At 43.6% G+C, this 21,713-nt stretch overlaps 1 protein-coding gene across 1 annotated transcript in view; it reads left to right on the forward strand.

Annotated features, from left to right (window-relative positions):
• Positions 1–8,891: 8,891 nt before the first annotated feature.
• Positions 8,892–21,713, forward strand: part of SOAT1 (sterol O-acyltransferase 1) — a 69,697-nt gene continuing 56,875 nt past the window's right edge. Inside the window, exon 1 of the mRNA XM_025877790.2 lies at positions 8,892–9,534. The gene's annotated coding sequence lies outside the window, so the exon portion shown is untranslated. The remainder of the gene's footprint in view (positions 9,535–21,713) is intronic.

Genomic DNA, 21,713 nt, shown 5'->3' on the forward strand with positions numbered 1-21,713 from the left:
TATTTATTTATTTCAGAGAGAGAGAATGAGAGATAGAAAGCACAAGAGGGAAGAGGGTCAGAGGGAGAAGCAGACTCCCCGCCAAGCAGGGAGCCCGATGCGGGACTCGATCCCGGGACTCCAGGATCATGACCTGAGCCGAAGGCAGTCGCTTAACCACCTGAGCCACCCAGGCGCCCTATTACACATTTTTTAAAAGATTTTATTTATTTATTAGAAAAAGAGAGAGTGAGAGAGAGCACAAGCAGGGGGGTCAGTCAAAGGGAGAGGGTGAAGCAGACTCCCTGCTGAGCAGGGAGCCTGACTCGGAGCTCCTTCCCAGGACCCTGGGATCATGACCTGAGCCCGAAGGCAGATGTATAACTGACTGAGCCACCCAGGCGTCCCGATATTAAACATTTCTAATACATCGGCAACCTTCCTCATGCCTTCTTTCAATTGATAACATAGCAAAAGGTAACCACCATTCAGACCTCTATATTAGTATGGCCTGTTTTTAAAAAATAAGTTTTTTTGAAATATAACTCACATACCTTACGATCCAGCCAGTTAAAGTATACAATTCAATGGTTTTGAGTCTATTCCTACAGTTGTGCGCCCATTACCACAATTAATTTTAATACATTTTTATTACCCCGCAAAGAAACTCTGTATCTATTAGCGGTTACTCTTTTTTTTTTTTTTTTTAAGTAAACTCTACCCCTGGGGCGCCTGGGTGGCTCAGTCGTTAAGCGTCTGCCTTCAGCTCGGGTCATGATCCCAGGGTCCGGGGATCGAGCCCCACATCGGGCTCCCTGCTCCATGGGAGGCCTGCTTCTCCCTCTCCTACTGCCCCTGCTTGTGTTCCTTCTCTAGCTGTGTTTCTCTCTGTCAAATAAATAAAATTAAAAAAAAAGTAAACTCTACCCCTAATGTGGGGCTCGAACTCATAACTCAGAGATCAAGAGTTTCATGTTCCACAGATTGGGCCAGCCAGGTGCCCCTATTAGTCCTATTAGCATTACTCTTAATTTCTCTCCAATTCTTCCAGCTGTATGTAACCACCAAACTACCTTTTGTCTCTGTGGATTTACCTATTCTGGACATTTCATATGAATGGAATCATATAATATGTGGTCCTTTGTGACAGCCTTTTTTTTCCTTGGTAGAATGTTTCTGAATTTAATCCATGTTGTAGTATGCATCAGTACTTCATTTCTTTTTTTTTTTAATTTTTATTTTTTTACTTAACAGAGAGAGAGAGAGAGTGAGCCCAAGCGAGGGGGAAGGGGCAGAGGGAGAGGGAGAAGCAGGCTCCCTGCTGAGCAGGAAGTCTGATGCGGGGCTCCATCCCTGGACCCTGAGATCATGACCTGTGCCTAAGGCAGATGCCCAACTGACTGAGCCACCATGGTGCCCTGTACTTCATTTCTTTTTATGGCTCAATAATATCCCATTATATGAATATATCACATTTTATTTTATTTATCCATTCATTAGTTGGTGAACATTTAGGTTGTTTTCACTTTTTAGCCATTATGAATAATGCTATGAACATTTTTGGACAAGTTTTTTATGGACATAGGTTTTCATTTCTTTTGGGTATACACCTTAGAGTGGAATTGCTGGGTCATATGGAAACTCTGTTACAGGATTTCCCTCTCCTTTGGTGCCCACATTTCTTGGTCATGCCACTTTGAAGAATGAAGAGGTAGACCAAACAAAGAGTGGTGGGCTGCAAAGCAAAGTTTATTAACCCATAGAAAAGTTACAGCACAAAGCTCTTGCAGAGGGAAGGGACCCGAGGGGGTTTTATGGGCTTATTGGTGCACTGTTTTAATCTAATTAACCCTCCCTGCACCTGTCATCCAATCAGGTTGTTGTCATCTATCTATCATGTACCAAAGGGTGGAGGGCTCCTTCCAGAGTGGGAGTAAAATCCTTTTAAGGGTGGTTTCCTCTTAGGGCGGGGGCGGAGCATGGTTGCTTTTTGCATGATATATCTTTTTCTGTTTTTTAAATTTCAACCTATGTGTATCTTTCATTCTAAACTGTCTCCTAGGGCGCCTGGGTGTCTCAGATGGTTAAGCGTCTGCCTCGGGCTCAGGTCATGATCCCAGGGTCCTGGGATGGAGTCCCACAGCTGGCTCCCAGCTCTGCAGTGTCTGCTTCTCCCTCTGCCCCTACCCCCACTCGTTCTCTCCCTCTCTCTCTCAAATAAATAAATAAAATCTTTTAAAAAAAATAGTGTCTCCTGGGGGCGCCTGGGTGGCTCAGTTGGTTAAGCGACTGCCTTCAGCTCAGGTCATGATCCTGGAGTCCCGGGATTGAGTCCCGCATCGGGCTCCCTGCTCAGCAGGGAGTCTGCTTCTCCCTCTGACCCAACCCCCTCTCATGCTCTCTCTCTCATTCTCTCAAATAAATAAATAAAATCTTTAAAAAAAAAAAAAGAAAAAAGTGTCTCCTAAAGATAGCATACAGCTGGATCTTGTTTATTAATGTAATCTGACAATCTACCTTTTGATTGCATTGCCCAGTTCATTCACATTTAATGTTACTACTATGGGATGTAGTTGACCTTATATCTGCCATTTAGATTTTTCTTTTCTATGTCTCACGTCGTTTTTGTTCTCTTCCTTCTTTACTGTTTTTTGTTTTCATTAAGTGAATATATTCTAGTGTAACATTTAAATTCCTTTTAGTTATTTTTTTTCACTTTTTAAAGAGTCATTTTCTTAGTGATTCCTCTAGGGCTTAACTTAATGTCCTAAATGATCATCATCTTCTTTAGATTTATATCCACTTAATTTCAGTGAGATAAAAAAATAATTTGTGGTAATTCAGGAACTCTTCAGGGTGTTTCCTCTTATGTATATATCCCTTGAACTATTATTATATTTATGGCAGCGCCTAAAATGTGCTTTGCTATTTTGATCTAGAGAGAATCAATGGAGTCAGGTTGGCTGCCTATTTAACTGGGATAGAGGGTGCTTACCTTTTATACATAAACACTTCTGTTTGTAGAAAAACATGTGATGATGATATAGCATGCAAGATGACTGAAACCCTAAGAGAAGGAATGAAACTGTGCCTGACATCTATTTTGTTTGGGATCTGCCCATAATCTAGGGACTTATGACTTCAGTGGGCTTCATTAATACATTCAATGTATTTATCAGGTGGCTCTTGCATACTGTGCTGGGTGCTTCTGGAATACATAAACAAAGCAGGATTCCAGCTCTCCCAGAGTTTTCAAGGACATACCAGTCCAGGTCATTCTGATTTACATTCTTGACTCATTGTCCTTAGCTTAGTCACAAAACTTCAACTCCAGTTGAATCTATGTTTTGCTATGCCTAAGTGCCAATGAAGAAATTACACAAACTTGGGAAGGGATATTTATTGCTTGTTTGGTATCATCAAGGGAGATGTGAGCCTTTGAAGAATTCAGATGTTTGTATTTTATTTTATTTTTATTTGTTTAGAGAGAGAGAGAGCACGAGTGGGAGGGCCAGAGGGAGAGGGAAAGAGAGAATCTCAACAGCCTCTGCTTGGTGAGTGTGGAGCCCGATTCAGGGCTCGATTCCACGACCTTGAGATCATGACCTCAGATGAAACCAAGAGTTGGATGCTCAATTGACTGTACTATCCAGGTGCCCTGAGATGTTTGCATTTTAAACCCTGGTTTGGTTCCTTTTCAGTTTCCCTTTCTGGTTCCCCGTAGAACCCAGTGCCTTCTTGCTCAGTCCCAGGCTCAGACCATTGTTCTTTTCCTTCCCCACATCAAAATTTAGGTATACCTCTGGGTGGTAGGACGTTAGATGGCTTTTAACTGTGTCCTTTTCTACCTTTGATTTTATTTCCTGCAGTAAGTAGGCATTATTGACACAACCAGAAAAAAAATGTTAAAGGGATTTTATTCTGAAACCAAAACAAAACTTGATTGCTTCTTGTTCAGTTCCTTTAGATCTCAATAGGAGATGGATTAGTTCAGATGATATGGCAAGTAAAGCTATTCTTGCTCTTTGTCTAGGATATATTTTCTTACCTCAGTTAGCATTAAGTTGGCTAACTCATTAACTTAGCCATTTAGGGGCACCTGGGTGGCTCAGTTGGTTAAGCGTCTGCCTTTGACTCAGGTCATGATCCCAGGTTCCTGGGATTGAGTCCTGCATCGGGCTCCCTGTTCGAGTCTGCTTATCCCTCTGCCTTTCTCTCTCTGCCTCTCATGAATAAATAAATAAAATGTTTTAAAAAAAAAAGCCTCTGCCTTGGGCTCAGGTCATGATGCCAGGGTCCTGGGACGGAGTCCCACATCGGGCTCCTTAGGGAGCCTGCTTCTCCCTTTGCCTGCCATTCCCCCTGCTTGTGCTCTCTCTCTCAATCTCTTTCTCTCTGACAAATAAATAAAATCTTAAAAAAAAATTAAAAAAACAGCCATTCAGTTTGCTAAGCTAGATATCCTAGATACATTCTATGTTACTGTAATGCCCTTCTAATTGAGCTCTTCACGTCCAGTTGCATTTCCCTCGAGTTCAGTCTCCTAAATGGTGCCTCTTCCCTACGGAAGATCCTACACTGTCTGTGGGAGTCTAAGTCAGATTGTCCCAGCATGACCTACAAACTTCTTTTTTTTTTTTTTAAAGATTTTATTTATTTATTTGAGAGAGAGAATGAGATAGAGAGAGAGCACGAGAGGGAAGAGGGTCAGAGGGAGAAGCAGACTCCCTGCTGAGCAGGGAGCCCGATGCGGGACTCGATCCCGGGACTCCAGGATCATGACCTGAGCCGAAGGCAGTCGCTTAACCAACTGAGCCACCCAGGCGCCCACCTACAAACTTCTTAAGCCCTGACACCAACTTTATCACCTGCCGCTTCTCATTCAACAACATTCAAACTGCCTTCCTTTTTCCTAGATGGCTCTGGCTCCCTCTTGTCTGTTGGCCTTTGACTTTGTTTTTTCCTTTGGTTGGGATGTCCCTCTTCCCTTGCCTGCCAACTAAACTCCTCCCCCTACTGGTTTTGGGAAAGCTGGAGTTGGCCCTCCATTCAACCTTCCCTCTCCTAGAGCTGCAGGCTGTGATAATCATTCCAACTGCTCCCACTGTACCCGGAAGATAGCAACATCAACAATAATGACAAATCTCGGGGTAGAAAGTGTAAAATAACTGTTAATATTTACTGAGCACTTCTATATGCCAGTATCTGTGCTTGGAGCTTCTTAGGTATTAACAACTCATTTAATCCTCACAATGACCCTGTTAGGTAGGCCTTTTAATTACTTCTTTTTATTATAACACTTGGCCCATTGTCCTTTTTTTTTTTATTTATTCATTTGAGAGAGAGCATGAGTTGGGGGAGGGACGGGGTGTGGGGTAGGGAGAGGGACAAGCCGACCCTGTGCTGAGTGTGGAGCCCAATGTGGGGCTGGATCCCGGGACCCTGAGACCATGACCTGAGCTGAAACCAAGAGCCATTGGCTTTAACTGACTAAGCCACTCAGGTGCCTCAACACTTGTCCCATTGTTTTGAAATAGCTTAGTTATTATTTATCTCCCTAATAGACAGCTGTTCTTATTCATATATCCTTAGCAACCAGAACAAGTTCTGTACACATGTTATTTGGAATATGGTGAGAGCAACATTCACATTTAACCAAGCTTTAGTATCAAGGATTGAGTGATATGAGAATATCAGGCCAATGGTGGAAGAGGATTGGAGTTTGGGCATAGGGTTTCAGGGTCCTTCCAGTCAAAGGAAATGGTCTTCTCCCTTGAACTAAATGGCATCGCCATCTTTCTACTTGCTTAAGAAAACAACCTGGGAGTCACCTTGTTTACTGTATTTCTTTACACCTGCACCTCAGGAAAATATCTTGAAATTTTTCCACTTTTATTTCCATAGCAACTACCCTAATCCAGATCACCATCATCTATCCCATGGATTTGTGCAATAGCTTCCTATCATTCTCTGGCTTTTCCCTGTTCCTTTTCTGCCCCCTTCCAAGTCATTCTCTACAAGATAGGTTGATTTAAAAAACAAGATGCGGGGGGTGCCCAGGTGGTAGGTTGAGCATCTGACTCTTGGTTTTGGCTCAGGTTTATGATCTCAGGGTTGTGAGATTGAGCCCCAAGTCGGGTTCCACACTCAGAGCGGAGTCTGCTTGAGATTCTTTCCCTTTCCCTCTGCCCCTCCCCTGCTTGTGCTCTCTATCTCTTGCTCCCTTCTCTAAAATAAACAAATCAATCTTTTTTTTTTTTTTAAGATTTTATTTATTTATTTGAGAGAGAGAGAAGAGAGATAGAGAGCACAAGAGGGAAGAGGGTCAGAGGGAGAAGCAGACTCCCTGCCGAGCAGGGAGCCCGATGCAGGACTCGATCCCGGGACTCCAGGATCATGACCTGAGCCGAAGGCAGTCGCTTAACCAACTGAGCCACCCAGGCGCCCTAAACAAATCAATCTTAAAACAAAACAAAACAAAACAACAAGATGGGGCACGTGGATGGCTCAGTCAGTTAAGCATCTGACTCTTGATTTGGGCTCAGGTCATGATCTCTGGGTCATGAGATTAAGCCCCATGTTGGGCTCTGTGCTGGGCATGGAGCCTGCTTAAGATTCTCTCTCTCCCTCTCCCTCTGCCCTGCCAGCCCCTCCCCACACGTGTGCTCTCTCTCTCTCTAAAAGAAATAAATAAAAATTAAAAAACAAGATAAAACTTAACAATAAAAAGTCCAAACAGCATGGTTACGCTCCTACTGCACTCTCTAACCTCAGTCTCATACCATCCACAAACGTGCTTCAGGCCTCTTGGCCTATTCCTCACATAAGCAAAACCACATCAGCATCCCCAACTTCATACCCATTGTCCTCTCTCTAGAATGCTCTTTTTCCCCCATGGTTGGCATCCCCACAGCTGGCTCCTTCCTCTCCTTTTTTTTTTTTTTAAGATTTTATTTATTTATTTATTTATTTATTTTTTAAAGATTTTATTTATTTATTTGAGAGAGAGAGAATGAGAGATAGAGAGCACGAGAGGGAAGAGGGTCAGAGGGAGGAGCAGACTCCCTGCCGAGCAGGGAGCCCGATGTGGGACTCGATCCCGGGACTCCGGGATCATGACCTGAGCCGAAGGCAGTCGCTCAACCAACTGAGCCACCCATGCGCCCAAGATTTTATTTATTTTTAAAATATTTTATTCATTTGACAGAATGAGAGAGGGAGAGAACACACAGGGGGAGTGGCAGGCAGAGGGAGAGGGAGAAGCAGGCTCCCCTCTGAGCAGAGAGCTGGTGGGGCTCGATCCCAGGACCCTGGCATGAGCTGAGCTGAAGGCAGAAGCTTAATCGACTGAGCTGCCCAGGTACCCTGCTCCTTCACCTTCCTTAAGTCTTAGCTCAGATCATTTCCTCAAAAAGTCCTTCCCTGATTACTCCGTTTTGTTCTCTTCACCACCTGCAATTATCTTATTTACTTGTCCTACTATTTATCTTCTCCACTGGAAACCTACACTTCTAAGTACAGGGAATTCGGTCTTTTTTTTTTTTTTTTTTTAAAGATTTTATTTATTTATTCATGAGAGACAGAGAAAGAGAGGGAAGCAGAGGGAGAAGCAGGCTCCCAAGGAGCAGGGAGCCCGATGCGGGACTCGATCCCAGGACCCTGGGACCATGACCTGAGCCGAAGGCAGACGCTTAACCATCTGAGCCACCCAGGCACCCTAGGGACTTCGGTCTTATTCACTGTTGTATTCCTAGCATCAAGAGCAGATCACAGTATTTTTATTCTTTTTATCTCTAGAGAACAAACTGATGGTTATCAGAGGGGCGGTGGGTGGGCGGATGGGTGAAATAGGTGAAGGGGATCAAGAGTACACTTATTATGATGAGCAATGTATAAAACTGTTGAATCACTATATTGTACACCTGAAACTAATATAACACTGTATGTGAACTATGCTGGAATTTATTTATTTATTTATTTTAAAAGGCAATATTTTTATTTTTTTATTTTTTTAAGATTTTATTTATTTATTTGAGAGAGAGAGAATGAGCGGTAGAGAGCACGAGAGGGAAGAGGGTCAGAGGGAGAAGCAGAGTCCCTGCTGAGCAGGGAGCCCGATGCGGGACTCCATCCCGGGACTCCAGGATCATGACCTGAGCCGAAGGCAGTCGCTTAACCAACTGAGCCACCCAGGCGCCCTATGCTGGAATTTAAAAAAAGGCATTTTTAAAAAATAAATAAATGAAATAAAGGAAAAGACAACAGTCTTATAGGCATATATATGAAGTGGCCAGCAGTCCGAACAGAAGTGAATCCCTCTGTTCCTACTGCTCTTTAACTGGTGGGAGGGAAGAGGTGAAGCACAGAGGCCACGAGATCTACCAGCTCCTTTTGCCATCTAGTTGGCAGGCAGGAGTCACAATGGTACATGAGGCAAACTGTAAAGTCTGCCAATGATTGCCAGTTCTGAATTTGACTTACTGTTGAGGGCAGTTCCACTTTGGGGTGAACAGTGCTGCAAGGGTAACTTGTACAAATTCTCTTTGTTTAAAGGTTCACAGAGTAGTCAGTTCAAGCAAAGGTGATCCATTTGTTCAGGGTAGCTTGACAGGGTCCTGGGTGGCCCTCTCAGCTTGTTTGGAGTAGGGTTGCAGTCATTAGGCAGGCTAGGTTAGCTCGCATTGGTTTGCAGGCTCTTTGTGACCCTTCAGTCTCTGCTGCTCTCATCATTCCCTTTTCACCTACTTTTACTTTAAATTCACCTACATCTTTGCCTTCGCAAAATCGGATTAACTGTTGCAGCTAATCTACGTCCTAAATCTCTCTGCATCATTATTTTTCCTTTGATTACGAAGTCTCCTTGTTAATTTCTTAATTACCCCATCATTTCACTGGTTCCTTATCTAGTTCGCCTATGCTGAAGGACACAGTCAAGTATAGTTTACAAAGCATTAAAGCATCCCATGATGAACACTGCCGGCTAGTGCTTCAATTTTGTTCCTAGAGGGTCAGTTCCAACTTTAAAGATCCACGGTTCTAGAGGCGGCTTCTGCGAGTCTCTGGAAAAGGCTCCAGACTCGCCGGCCCGGAGCTATCATGCCGGGTGCCGTTTCGGACTTGTAGGAAGTTATCTCAGGCTACTCTCTGCCGCACATTGGATCGCTGGCGCAAAACGGTATCACGACCGCCTCGCGCGTAGGTCTGGACTCTGAGCGCCGGTGCCAGGTGGGCGCTCAGGTCCTGGGTACCCGCGGGCCCGGAAAGGGGCGGGGCGGCCGTGGGCGGTGGGCGGAGCCTGGCGGCGACGGGGACCGCCAATGAAATCCCGAGCCCGCGCGGGCCGTGCGCGTGACGCTGCGTAGCGGGCTGCGAGGCTGGGGGCGGCGGGGCCCGGGAGTGGGGCGCTTTATCTTCGCTGGCTGCGGGGCTGGCTGCGCTGCTGGCTTTGGGCACCTGGAGAGCTCCCCGACGCCCATCCTTTTACCAGCCGCGCGGTGGGGGCTACCCGGCTTTGCCTTTCTTGACGAGGTCCGCGCTGTCGGGCTCCGGCCCCAGGTAGTGCTCATGCTCCCCGATCCGCTCTTCACTTCCCGCCTGGGTCCACCCGCCTCAGCCGGAGAGGAAGGGGAAAGAAGTGGGCGGCTGCATCTCCGGCCCGGCGGGCCTGGCCTTGCCCTGGGCCAAAGGGCGGAGGAGGCGGCCGGGAGCCGCGGGAGGGGGAGGCTCCGCGAGTCCTGAGGAGTTTGGGGGATGGGGAGGGCGGGAAAGTTACCGTGGGGCGCCCGCGTGCCTGGCAGCCCTTTAAACCTTGGAGGTTTGTTACGTGCCCCCCAGATCCTGTGGCATCTCTCAAGCTGGTAGTAAAGAAAGTTATGAATCAGAAGACATTTTATTTAAAAAGCGAAACCAAAAATGGGCTAAGGAAGTCTGGAATTGATTTAGGAAAAAAGTGTGTGAAGGGGTAGATGGCACCTCAAGACATAGAAAGCTGTCTGGGCACCAAAGCCTCTAATCAAGCTCTTAAATAGTAAAGTGTAATTTTCTGTCACTGTTAAGTGTTAATAGCCATTCAGTTTCTCTGATGCGTGTATTAGAAGTTATTTGTAACCGAGACACAACTGTAAACGCTATTTTTCGTATTTATATGTAGATGAAGTTCAGTGGTCACTTTCTAAGTCGCTGCCATTGTTTAAACTACTTTTTTTCAGAGTATCTTCCTTTGACATAGAATTCAACTTGAAGCGGTTTTTTGTCCCCCTTTATGTGGGTAATCTCCATGAATGACTTGTTGGGCAAGTTTGTGTGTTGTATAAGCACGAGAATGGCTTTTGGGAGGAATTCTGATAATATTCAAGAGTAATCGTTTAAAAATGCACGTGTCTCAATGCCTCACATGCTTAGAACTCTCAAAACATTTCACATTCTCCTCGAATAAAGACCAAAATACTGCTGCCCCTCTTCTCCATTTCATTTTGGGCCACTTTCCTCCTGGCTCTCTAGGCTCAAGCCACATTGGTTGTATTTTTGTTCTCAGAAAGTCTCTTTACTATCTCATGGTCTTTAGGTGTTTCCTCCACCTGTAATGCGCCATTCTCTCCTTTACCCAAATCCAACACGTTCCTCAAATATCACTGTAGGAAATCCAACCTGTCTCTGTGAAGCCCTCCTAGTACTTGGTTTTCCTTAGCAGCAGTGTAATGTTTGTCACTTAGATGCTTTGTTTCTTCTGCTAGCATGTACATTTCATGAAGGCTGGGCTAGTGCATCTTATTTATGTCTTAATTCCCAGAGTCTGGCCTAGCACCTGGCACAATGAAAGAATTGAATGAGTTGAAGAACAGAGGAAGGAACTTGTTTGAATGGAAAATGTTAACTAGGAAAGAGTGCCTGTTCCTTTTGGGAAGGAAATGGAAAAAAGTTTTTAACAAAAGCCAGTTAATGACATGTTTTGTTTTGAAATTTATCACATAGGGTAAATTATATTGACCGTACAGATGTGAATGAAATTTGGGTTCTTTAGTTTAGCTAATTGACTTAATGACTTAATGATATATATATAAGTGTTGTAGGGTTGTACTTGGTTAAGTCTGCTGGGAAGGGAAGGGGAGAAACCATCTTTTGAATTGTAAATTTATCTGCAATTGTTCTCTTTTCCTTCACTGAAGGTGAGAATGACATAGCAAAGTTGGTCACTGAGAGTAAGTTGGTTACTCTGTTTGTTTTATAGATTTATAGGTTCTTTTCAAAGCTTTTTTTTTAAGCCTTTTTTAATTTGTCAGAGAGAGAGAGAGAGCGCACAAAGCAGGGGGAGTGGCAGGCAGAGGGAGAAGCAGGCTCCCCGCTGAGCAAGGAGCCTGATGTGGAACTTGATCCTAAGACCCTGGAATCATGACCTGAGCCCAAGGCAGACACTTAACTCACTTTTCAGGCATCCCTGAAAGCTTGCTTGCTTGTTTGTTTATCTACCTATTTGTTTATTTTTATTTGAGAGAGAGAGAATGAGAGCACAAGAGGGGGGAGGGTCAGAGGGAGAAGCGGGGAGCCTGCTGCGGGACTCCATCCTGGGACTTCAGGATCATGACCTGAGCTGAAGGCAGTTGCTTAACCAACTGAGCCACCCAGGCGCCCCTGAAAGCTTTTTTAATAGGTACACTGCAGGTAGGCTAAAGTTGACATTCTTCCCAACACGGTTCATTTGTTCTCAAGTCAATTTTGTGTTGCTTTCTTTTTTTTTAAGATTTTATTTAGGGATGCCTGGGTGGCTCAGTCGGTTAAATGCATCTGCCTTTGGCTCGGGTCATGATCCCGGGGTCCTGGGATCGAGTTCTACGTCGGGCTCCTTGCTCAGCGGGGAGCCTGCTTCTCCCTCTGCCCGCCGCTCCCCCTGCTTGTGCGCTCTCGCTCTGTCGCTCTGTCTTTCTGACAAATAAATAAAATCTTAAAAAATTTTAGTTATTTGAAAGAGCGAGAGAGAGGCAGAGAGGGAGAATCAGGCTCCCCGCTAAGCAGGGAGCCCGATGCTGGGCTCGATCCCAGGACCCCAGGATCATGACCAGAGCTGAAGGCAGACGCTTACTGGACCAAGCCACCCAGGTGCCCCTTGTGTTGCTTTCTTAAGGCAAATTAGATACTATCACACCGAACATTACAAAACCAATGCACAGATTGGAATCTTAAATAATTTTCCATTCTGTATGTTGTATTTTAAAATAGCTCTCTGGTCAGCTTTATGTCACCTTGAGTGTAAATGTTTCCATTGCCACTTACTGGCTGTGTGACTTTGAACAGGCTTTATAGTGTTTCCAAAATCTTTTGCATCTTTTAAAATGCAAATGTTAGGTGAGGTATGTGGTGCACCTGCCCTGCTGCCCAGCACTGTAAATGTTATGGCTTAGTAAACATTAGTTCCTGCTTCCTTTATTGTTGGACCTTTTGAGAGACTAGTCTTATGATTACTGTTTTTACTTCCTCAGCTCATTTTGCAACCCAATCCAGTATATTTTTGTCCTTCCTGAAACACTGTACAAGTAAATTGTAACTATTAATGTCCCCAAATTGTGAAATATTCTAGGTCTCACCCTCCTTTCTTTTCTTTTTTTTTGTCTTTCTTGAATTTTCTATGATATTGATCAGATAACTTCTTGAATCTTCTAACTGGATTTCTAATATGGCTTGCTCCCAGTTCTCTAATCACTCCTAGGCCTTGCATTTTCACTGTTCTTTAAGTGTCTTGTAATATTGGGAAAATTACTTAACCTGTAATATGGGATAATAGTATCTACTGCATAGATTGTTGTGAGGATTGAATGAACCATAGTAAGTACTAGGGAAATGTTAGTTTTATTACTTCCTAAGTTATTTCTTGATATATGGTCTCTCCCCGGGAGATTTCCTTCCTGTGCCTTGGCCGTAGCTGCTGCCACTGATGAATCCAGATCTTCGTCTCTAGTCCAGACTTGTACGTTCACCTGTCTGCTTTTTCATCATCACTTGGCTGACCCACAGGCACATCGTACTGATCTTATCTACACCTTTTTCCACCTGTAGTTGCTTAGCTTAATGGCACACCCATAACCTTAGCTGAGTTCAGAAAACTCTGGATCTATATTTCCAGATGCCTTCTGGATATAGCCACCTGGATATCCTAGATGCCTCAGCTAATGCTTGTAAATTTATCTCCCTTATCTCTAATTTGTGAAATCATTTGTTCATTTAATAATGACATGCCGTTTGAGCCTTATTTCAGGCCCTTATCTTTTCTGTGTGTGTGCTAATTGTCCTTGCCAATCTCTCATCCTCCACGTTGTTGCCTCAATTATCTTAACTAAAAGACAAATATCAAGTCACGCTCTTGTTTATTTTTTCTATACTTTTTAAAAGATTTTTTTTTTTTTTTAAGTAATCTCAGCACCCAACGTGGCGCTTGAACTCACAACCCGAGATCGAGAGTCGCATGCTACACCGACTGAGCCTGTCAGGCGCCCCCAGCCTCTTGTTTAAAACCTCTGTAGCTCCTTGTTTGTGTGTTAAATTGCAAACTCCTTTTAATCAGTCCCTGAGGGTCCTTGACCTTTTGTTCATACCCTTCCATGTACCCTGTTCTCCAACCTTACACCTTCTCTTCCTTTAAGATTTAACCCAGATTTTACTTTTTTTTTTTTTTTTAAAGATTTTATTTATTTGACAGAGAGCGAGCGAGAGCAGGAACACAAGCAGGGGGAGTGGAAGAGGGAGAAGCAGGCTCCCCGCCGAGCAGGGAGCCCGATGCGGGGCTCTATCCCAGGACCCTGGGATCATGACCTGAGCTGAAGGCAGATGCTTAACGACTGAGCCACCCAGGCACCCCTAGATTTTACTTTCTTCAGGAAACCTTTCTTAATTGCCCCTAAGTTCTTTTGGGCGCCAGGCCTGTATTTCTTTAATACCCTGTACATCTCAGTTACTGTTCTGTAATACTGCTAGGTGTTACAATTATGTTTTTATGTCTTTTGCCCACTAGATTTTCACTCTTTGAGGGCACAGGCTGTTATGTAGTCACTTTTGCATCCCAGGGTTTGGTACTGTAGTAGACCTCAATAAAATATTTGAAATAGTGAATCCATCACCAAGGTCTGAACTTAGGTTTTTCAAAGAGTGCTCTCCTTCCCATCCTGTTTTGATATCTAGAAACTTCTGTTTCTTCTTTGAACTCTGGCTCTAATATCACCTCCTCCATGAGGACTTGTTTGACTTCCCGAAATGGTTTGTTACACCTTCTTTGGATACAGGGTGTGTATATCCATATGTGTGTGCATGCACGTGCGTGTGCATGTGAACAGTGTAATGGGGTAGACCTCTGTATTATTGCAACACATTTATCTAATATAGTAGAAAGAGATGCTTAATCTACATGAATTTTCAGATACTTGGCATATACCTTTTGTCAGAACTTAAAAAATTTTTTCAATGCAAATTAAAAAGTTTTTTCCTGCCTTATAAGTTTAAATTAGCATAACCTTTTTAAGGTGCCAGGGTCATTAGATCATGAACTTTTAAGGTCTAATTTGATACAGTGATGTTTTACGGGCCTTATAGGAAGCATAACCCTTTTGGTCCTTCACTGAAAGACCTGCTCTTGCTCTCTCTTTTTAATGTTGATTCCTACTTTTAAAGTTTTCTTTCTTCGGATGCCAGGGTGGCTCGGTTGCTTAAGTGGCTGCCTTTGGCTTAGGTCTTGATCCCAGAGTCCTGGGATCCAGTCCCTCATCGGGCTCCCTGCTCAGTGGGGAGCCTACCTCTCCTTCTGCCCCTCTCCCTGCTTGTGCGTGCTCCACTCGCTCACTCTCTCTGACAAATAAAAGCTTAAAAAAATATATTAAAGTTTCTTTACATACAGTTTCTTTTAAAGATTTTTTTTAAAATTTTTTTTATTTGAGACGGAGAGAATAGAGAGAGAGAGCACATGAGAGGGGGGAGGGTCAGAGGGAGAAGCAGACTCTCTGCCGAGCAGGGAGCCCGATGCAGGACTCGATCCAGGGACTCCTGGATCATGACCTGAGCCGAAGGCAGTCGCTTAACCAACTGAGCCACCCAGGCGCCCTACATACAGTTTCTTTACTGTCGTCTACAGTTATGCCTCTGGCAGTCACTGCCTTTTTGTGTTTGAAGATGCCAGACAGGATTACCTCCCTCATAGGGTTATTTTTAGGATTAAAGGAGGGAATGTACACGAATGTGCACAAGGTCTTATCAGAGAGTATAGCAAATACTAAGTACCCACTAAAGGGAACTCACAATTCTTAATGTATTTCTAATTATTTGAATCATTTCAGGAGAATAATCTCTCAAGTTTGAGAGATTTTTCTAGTGGAGTAAAGGGCATGGCATTTGTAAGAAAATGGTTTTTCAGAGTCTCTCAGGCAACCTAAGTTTAGAACTGGGTCCTGAAAGCAGATGCTGATGAGAAGTCTGAAGCTCTAGAACAGCATTTTTATGTGTATGTATATAGATAATTTAAATCCCAAGGTAGGTAAATGTCCTCATAAACTGTTTTATATTTATCTTTTAGTGTTAATAGGTGAAGTTAGAAATAAAAGTGAACATCACTTCAACTCATGTTCTTCGCGGACACGTGAAGGACCATTGTTTCATTCCCTTAACATATGTGAAAATGCTTGGTAATACTTTATCCACTTAATAAAGGTGTATTAAGTGCAGGGTGTTCCAGGCATGGTTCTAGATACTTGGAGAAAATAATGAACAAGACAAAATTCTACTTTTCTTGGGTGATTCTAGTTTTGGGGGGTTGACAGACAATAAATGCTATAATGTGCTGGGCAATAAGTGCTCTGAAGAAAAAGTAAGGGATAAGAGAGTAAGAGGGTGCAAGAGTGTTTAGTCAGGGTAGAGGGGGGAGTCCCCGAGGAGGGAATGTTTGAGCAGAGAACTTTGATGAAGTGAAGGAGAGAGCCTTGAGAGTATCTGGAGGAGATACTCCAGACAGAGGAAATAGCAAAGACCTGTGAGTAGGAATGAGCTTGGCTTGTCCAAGAAACAGCAGAAGGCCAAAGTAATTAGAGCGGAGCAAGTGAGAGAGTTGTGGGAAGTGGAGGGTGCTGGGGAAGGGGCAGGGAGGTGAGTGGCAGACCATGGAAGAGTTACTAGACAATGGTGAGGACTTAAAACAAAATCCACTGTTTGGAGGGTTTTGATGAGGGGGATGACTTGCTCTGACTTATCTTAGAAGGATCAGTCTGGGTGCTGTGTTAAAAAATAGAGAGAAGGGAGAAAATGAAGACGGACCGGACCAGTTAGGAGGCTACTACGGTGAGAGAGGACTGTGCTTAGACTCTGGTGAAAGTGGTGGGTGTGGTGAGAAGACCTCACAGTTGGGGATTTAGTTTGAAGGCAGAGTAAGATGGATTTGCTTTTGGATTGGATAAGGGGAGGTCAAGAATAAAGGATGACTCCTAGGTTTTTTTTCAAATCTGGGCAGAGTGACTGCTAGTCCCATTAACTGAGATGGGGAAGACTGCGAGAATGGAATTGGAGGGAACGTCAGTGGTTCAGTTGCTGGGAATCAGAATTATGGACATGGCGCAGTTGTTGGTTAACAGTAAGTTCTTGGGGAAGGTATGACTGGAACATAAGAACAGCTTTTTGGAGACAGTCAAGGAGCTGGGAGGCCAGTGTATTGGATGGATCTTTGTACATAGATGTTGAAGTTAAAGTGTAGAAAAATTAGTGGTGGTGGGGAAGTGAATGAGGTTCAGATATACCCTCATAATCTAATGATTCACATGGTCTGAGGATTTGATCAAAATTGAGGTGAGCTATTTTTTTAAAGATTTATTTACTCCAGAGAGAGAGAGAGAGAGCGCAAGCATGAGAGCATGGGGTGGAAGGGCAGAGGGAGAGGGAGAGAGAACCCCAAGTAGATTCTGCACTGAGCAAGGAGCCTGCTGTAGGGCTCAATTTCACGACCCTGAGATCATGACCTAAGCTGAAACCAAGAGGCAGACGCCTAACCAACTGTGCCACTCAGGTGCCCTGAGGTGAACCATTTTAAGTATTTTGTCCTTCCTAACATCTGTATATATGACAATAATAAAATTTGTTAATATTTTCTTGGAAGCATGGTGTTTGAGCTGCATTTGAGAAAGTATATAAATATGGCCCTTTATTTGCCCTTATCTAGTACATCATAAAAACAAACACAGTAGAATTTGAGGGATGATATGGTTTGTTTGACTGCCATTTATCATATAGGAGGTAGATATGTAGGTGTCAGATTACTTGGTTAATTTTGCAAACTTGGTTATTAATAACGATGGCACTTTAGTATATATTGTCTTCTTTTGTTGTAGCTCGGTGCAGTAGTATTTATCTTCATGTTCTAGGTGAGGAAACAGATGCAGAGAGGTTGGAGGATTTACCGAGGACACAGCTATATGACGGAGCAGGGGTGTAAACTACCTCTTAGTGTTCGGATACCAAATCCTGTGCCTTTGAAATTCTCAACTTCCTGCAAAGTAGAGGATATTGAGGCCAAAGAAGTTAGTATTCACTTCTCAAATAAGTAGATTTAAACTATGGCGGTGTAATTGTGCAGGCTCAGTACCTGTGTTTTAGCTTTTGAAAGAAGGCTTTCTTCTCTAGACTGGGTTGTTGGCTCCTAGTCTCATCGCCAAGAACTCTCTTAATGTTTTCATTCTGTAGCTTACCCGAGCTTAATTTTTTTTTTTTTTTGCCTGTTAAACAGCATTTATTTGTCAAACTTGTTTGTTTTATTAAGTATTTTTTTTAGAGAGCGAGAGCACGAGCAGAGGGAGGAGCAGAGGGAGAGGGAGGAGCAGAGGGAGAGGGAGAAGCAGACTCCCTGCAGAGCAGGGAGCCCGATGCAGGACTCGATCTCAGGACCCTGGGATCATGACCTGAGCCAAAGGCAGACACTTAACAGACTGAGCCACCCAGGAGCCCCTTTTATTAAGTATTTTTTTCACCTTTTTTAAAGTAGGCTCCACAACTAGCGTGAAGCCCACGGCGGGGCCTGAATTCAGTGACCCTGAGATCAAGACCTAAGCTGAGACCAAGAGTCGGACGTTCAACTGACTGAGCCACCCAGGCGCCCCATTAATTAGTGCTTTTAATCAATGTGTAATCATGTTGACATAGTGCTTTTAATCGACAATGTAATCAGCATGATATAGTATCAGCCAAAAGCAAAGTAACATTGTTTTAGTCAGCCTGTACAACCTGCTTTATGTGATAAAATGTGTAATTTCAGTCACTGAAATATTTGAAGTTTTTGCATACCCTTAGAAGTCTAGGGGACCCCTCCCCACCCCTGATTAAGAACAGTTGTCATAGATCTTTTTTTTTTTTAAATGTTTTATTTATTTATTTGACAGAGAGACAGAGAGGAGGGAACACAAGCAGGGGGAGTGGGAGAGGGAGAAGCAGGCTTCCCGCCAAGCAGGGAGCCCAACGCGGGGCTCGATTCCAGGACCCTGGGACCATGACCTGAGCCGAAGGCAGATGCTTAATGACTGAGCCACCCAGGCGCCCCAACAGTTGTCATAGATCTTGATGAGTAGGATGTAGAAAGCTGTTCACAGTAAAGATGATGCTTGTTGTCATCCTCCCAGCATGTTTTCCTCCTGATTATCTGTGAGGAGCACTGTATCCTGTGAGAATAACTGGTCCTGTTAACTGATAGCTCTGTACTACTGCATGCCTGTCATGCTCCCAGATACTCCCCCCCTGGATTTGAGGGTTTCAAAGAGAAAATGCCATTTCATCCCAGTCTTGGAGAAGCTTATGCTTAGTGTAAGAGGCAGATAGTGTCTCTGAGTGTAGTGGGACCGCAGAGAAGGGGGTGACATGAGAGATGGTGGTTAGAGAAACCTCAGCATGGGAGGTCATTCGAGGTCATCTGCTGATTACAGGCTAGGCTGTGGAATCCCTGGGTTTCGTGTTGGATCTCAGTTCTGCTGTTGGAGAATTATATGATTCAGGCAAGTTAAATTCCTTCTGAACTATATTTCTCTCACCTGTAAAATGAGGCTAATACCTGCCACCTGCGGTTGTAAAGATTGACAGCGTAAAGGACTTGGCAGTGCAGTGTCTGTAGGTACATAATAGCTGCTCATTAAATCAAAGCTGTGTTGTTACTGGCGTTCCTACTGCTGCAGCTGTGACCCTTACTTTGCTGGGCTGGTCGGGTTAGCTAGATAAAGGGCACAGGGGAAACCACGTTCTAGAAATGGGAAAGACTATAGGGAGAGACATGGTGACCAAAGACCGTATTTGGGGAATAAAATAACATATCTGCCTTACAGATTATATTGAGATTAAAATACACATGAAGCACATAAACATGCAAAAGTATAGTCCCTGTCACGTCCCTTTTCAGATGCAAAAAAGTACAGTCCTTATTTTTTAATTCCTCATTACCCCCTGTATAATTCCTTCCTTTTTGAAACATCTTCGTTTTTTTGTTTTTAAAGATTTTATTTGTCAGAGAGAATGAGCAGGGGGAGCGGCAGGCAAAGGGAGAAGCAGGCTCCCCGCTGAGCAGGGAGCCCAATGCGGGACTCGATCCCAGGACCCTGGGATCATGACCGGAGCCAAAGGCAGACACTTAACCGACTGAGCCACCCAGGCCTCTTGAAACATCCTGGTTCTTTTGTGCATCTTTGTATCTCTATTGCTTTCTTCCCTGATTTCTTCTCTACTTCTTGCTGTCTTACTTTGAGCGCATCCCCCAGAGTTTTGTTGTCTGTTGTCACTTCTCTTTTCTTTTTTAAAGATTTATTTATTTATTTGAGAGAGAATGAGAGAGAGAGTACGTGAGAGGGGTGAGGGCCAGAGGGAGAAGCAGGTTCCTTGCCGAGCAGGGAGCCCGATGTGGGACTCGATCCCGGGACTCCAGGATCATGACCTGAGCCGAAGGCAGTTGCTTAACCAACTGAGCCACCCAGGCGCCCAATCACTTCTCTTTTCTGTTGGAGAGGTTAGATGCTCTTCTGGCTTCCTCTGCCACTGTTAACAAAGCACTTTCAACTTCATCAGTTGCCCTGACCTCTTTCCTAGGTCCCTCTGAATTGGATCTAACTGGTCTCCTAAAATTTCAACCTGATCCATAATTGTTTCATTTGTTTGATTTCTGAAAAAATTAGAAGGGAAATGATCTAGATTAGTCAGATGTTTACATTGCTAAGGAGTGATACTTAAGAAAACAAACTCACCATGTACTACATTTCATACTGGAAAGGACATTTTAAAAGTTTAGAAAGGCCATAATATTAGAATTTAAGAATATGTAGCTTTAAAAATTATGTGGTGAGGACTTCATTATTTTTCTTTTTGCCTCAGACTAATGAAAACATAGTCATACACTGCTTTGGAGTCAGTCAACCTTGTACTGTATTGATATTGATATGCCTAAAATTTGTGATCCTATTTTTTAGTGCTTAGAATAGCTCACCACTGCCTAGCTGAAAAAAAATCCTCCTTTCTTAGACCTTTATAGTTTAACTCTGGCTCTCCTTTCTAGTCTTTGCCCTTATCCCATTTCTCTGTTACCAACTTAAAAAAAATTCAGAGTTAATGATGTTTGTCGTTTGGATCTGACCCAGGTTCACCAAATCTGGCCCTGTGTGGTCTTGGGCAAGTTACTGTCAAGAGCAGAAGAGCAGCCCTTGGCATCCTGGAGCTGTGCTGGTACCGTCAGCTGGCCTTGATGTTGTGAACTAGCCTGGCACTTAACGCCTGGGTCTTCCTGGTGTTCTTGTGTTGAGCATAAACAATTTCATTGAATATCAGCATCCGACAAGGCTCTGCTGTGACCAGAATGAATGAAGACAAAAATAAGAACGTGCCATAATCATGTCTTGACCTAGACAAAACATGAACATTGTCCAAGTCACAAAATAGCCAACATCCCTCTCTCCAGGCTGTAATGTGAATGATTATTGCTATTCTACTGGTTACAGCTTTAGCCTCCCTAAAGAGATTTGTTGATATACCCAGTCATAGAATTGTTCCCACTTTCTGACAGTACCCAACTAGAGTGAACCCCCTTCTTTGAACTCTTCCAAAAAATCACCTAGCCAATTCCCAAGTCCGAAGTAAGTCATTTTTGATATTCTGAGATTCCCCATAGTTTCCCTTGGTGTGTGTTCTTAATAAATTCAACTTGTTCAACTATAGGTATGTTCCTGGTGTGTGGGCAGAGGGCATTGACAGTACAGTTTGAGCCTTTTTTTTAATATATGATCTGCGATTAATAACATCTTTTTTGCAGAGTTAATGAAGATTAGATGAGAAAATGTAAAGCACCCAGTGGAGTCCTGTAACTTTTGGCTACTCAACAAAAGCTTGTTTCTTGTCCTCTACTAAAGTAGTCTGATTAGTCATGGTCCCCCGACAGGGCTTGGAAGGACCTGGTTTTAACCCTGTCTCATGTGTGGAGTGGTCTGTTCTCATCCTTCAGGACTCAGTTCAAATACCTTCTTTTCTATGAAACCTTTGCATCTCTTCATGAGCTCTTTTCTCTCTGAACTTCAGGTATTGTTTTTACCATTGACTTGACTGTTAATTCTTCCCTACTTTGTAGCATCTTTGTACTTACCTTCTATTATCTAATTATTTTTTTTTAAAGATTTATTTATTTATTGGAGAGGGGAGAAAGAGATACTCAAGCAGACTTCCTTTTGAGCATGGAACCTGATTTGGGGCTCAGTCTCATGACT

The sequence above is a fragment of the Callorhinus ursinus genome, unplaced genomic scaffold, assembly GCF_003265705.2.
Source record: "Callorhinus ursinus isolate GAN/ISIS: 27379988/994484 unplaced genomic scaffold, GSC_fseal_2.0 scaffold13, whole genome shotgun sequence".
Classification (NCBI taxonomy): Eukaryota; Metazoa; Chordata; class Mammalia; order Carnivora; family Otariidae; genus Callorhinus; species Callorhinus ursinus.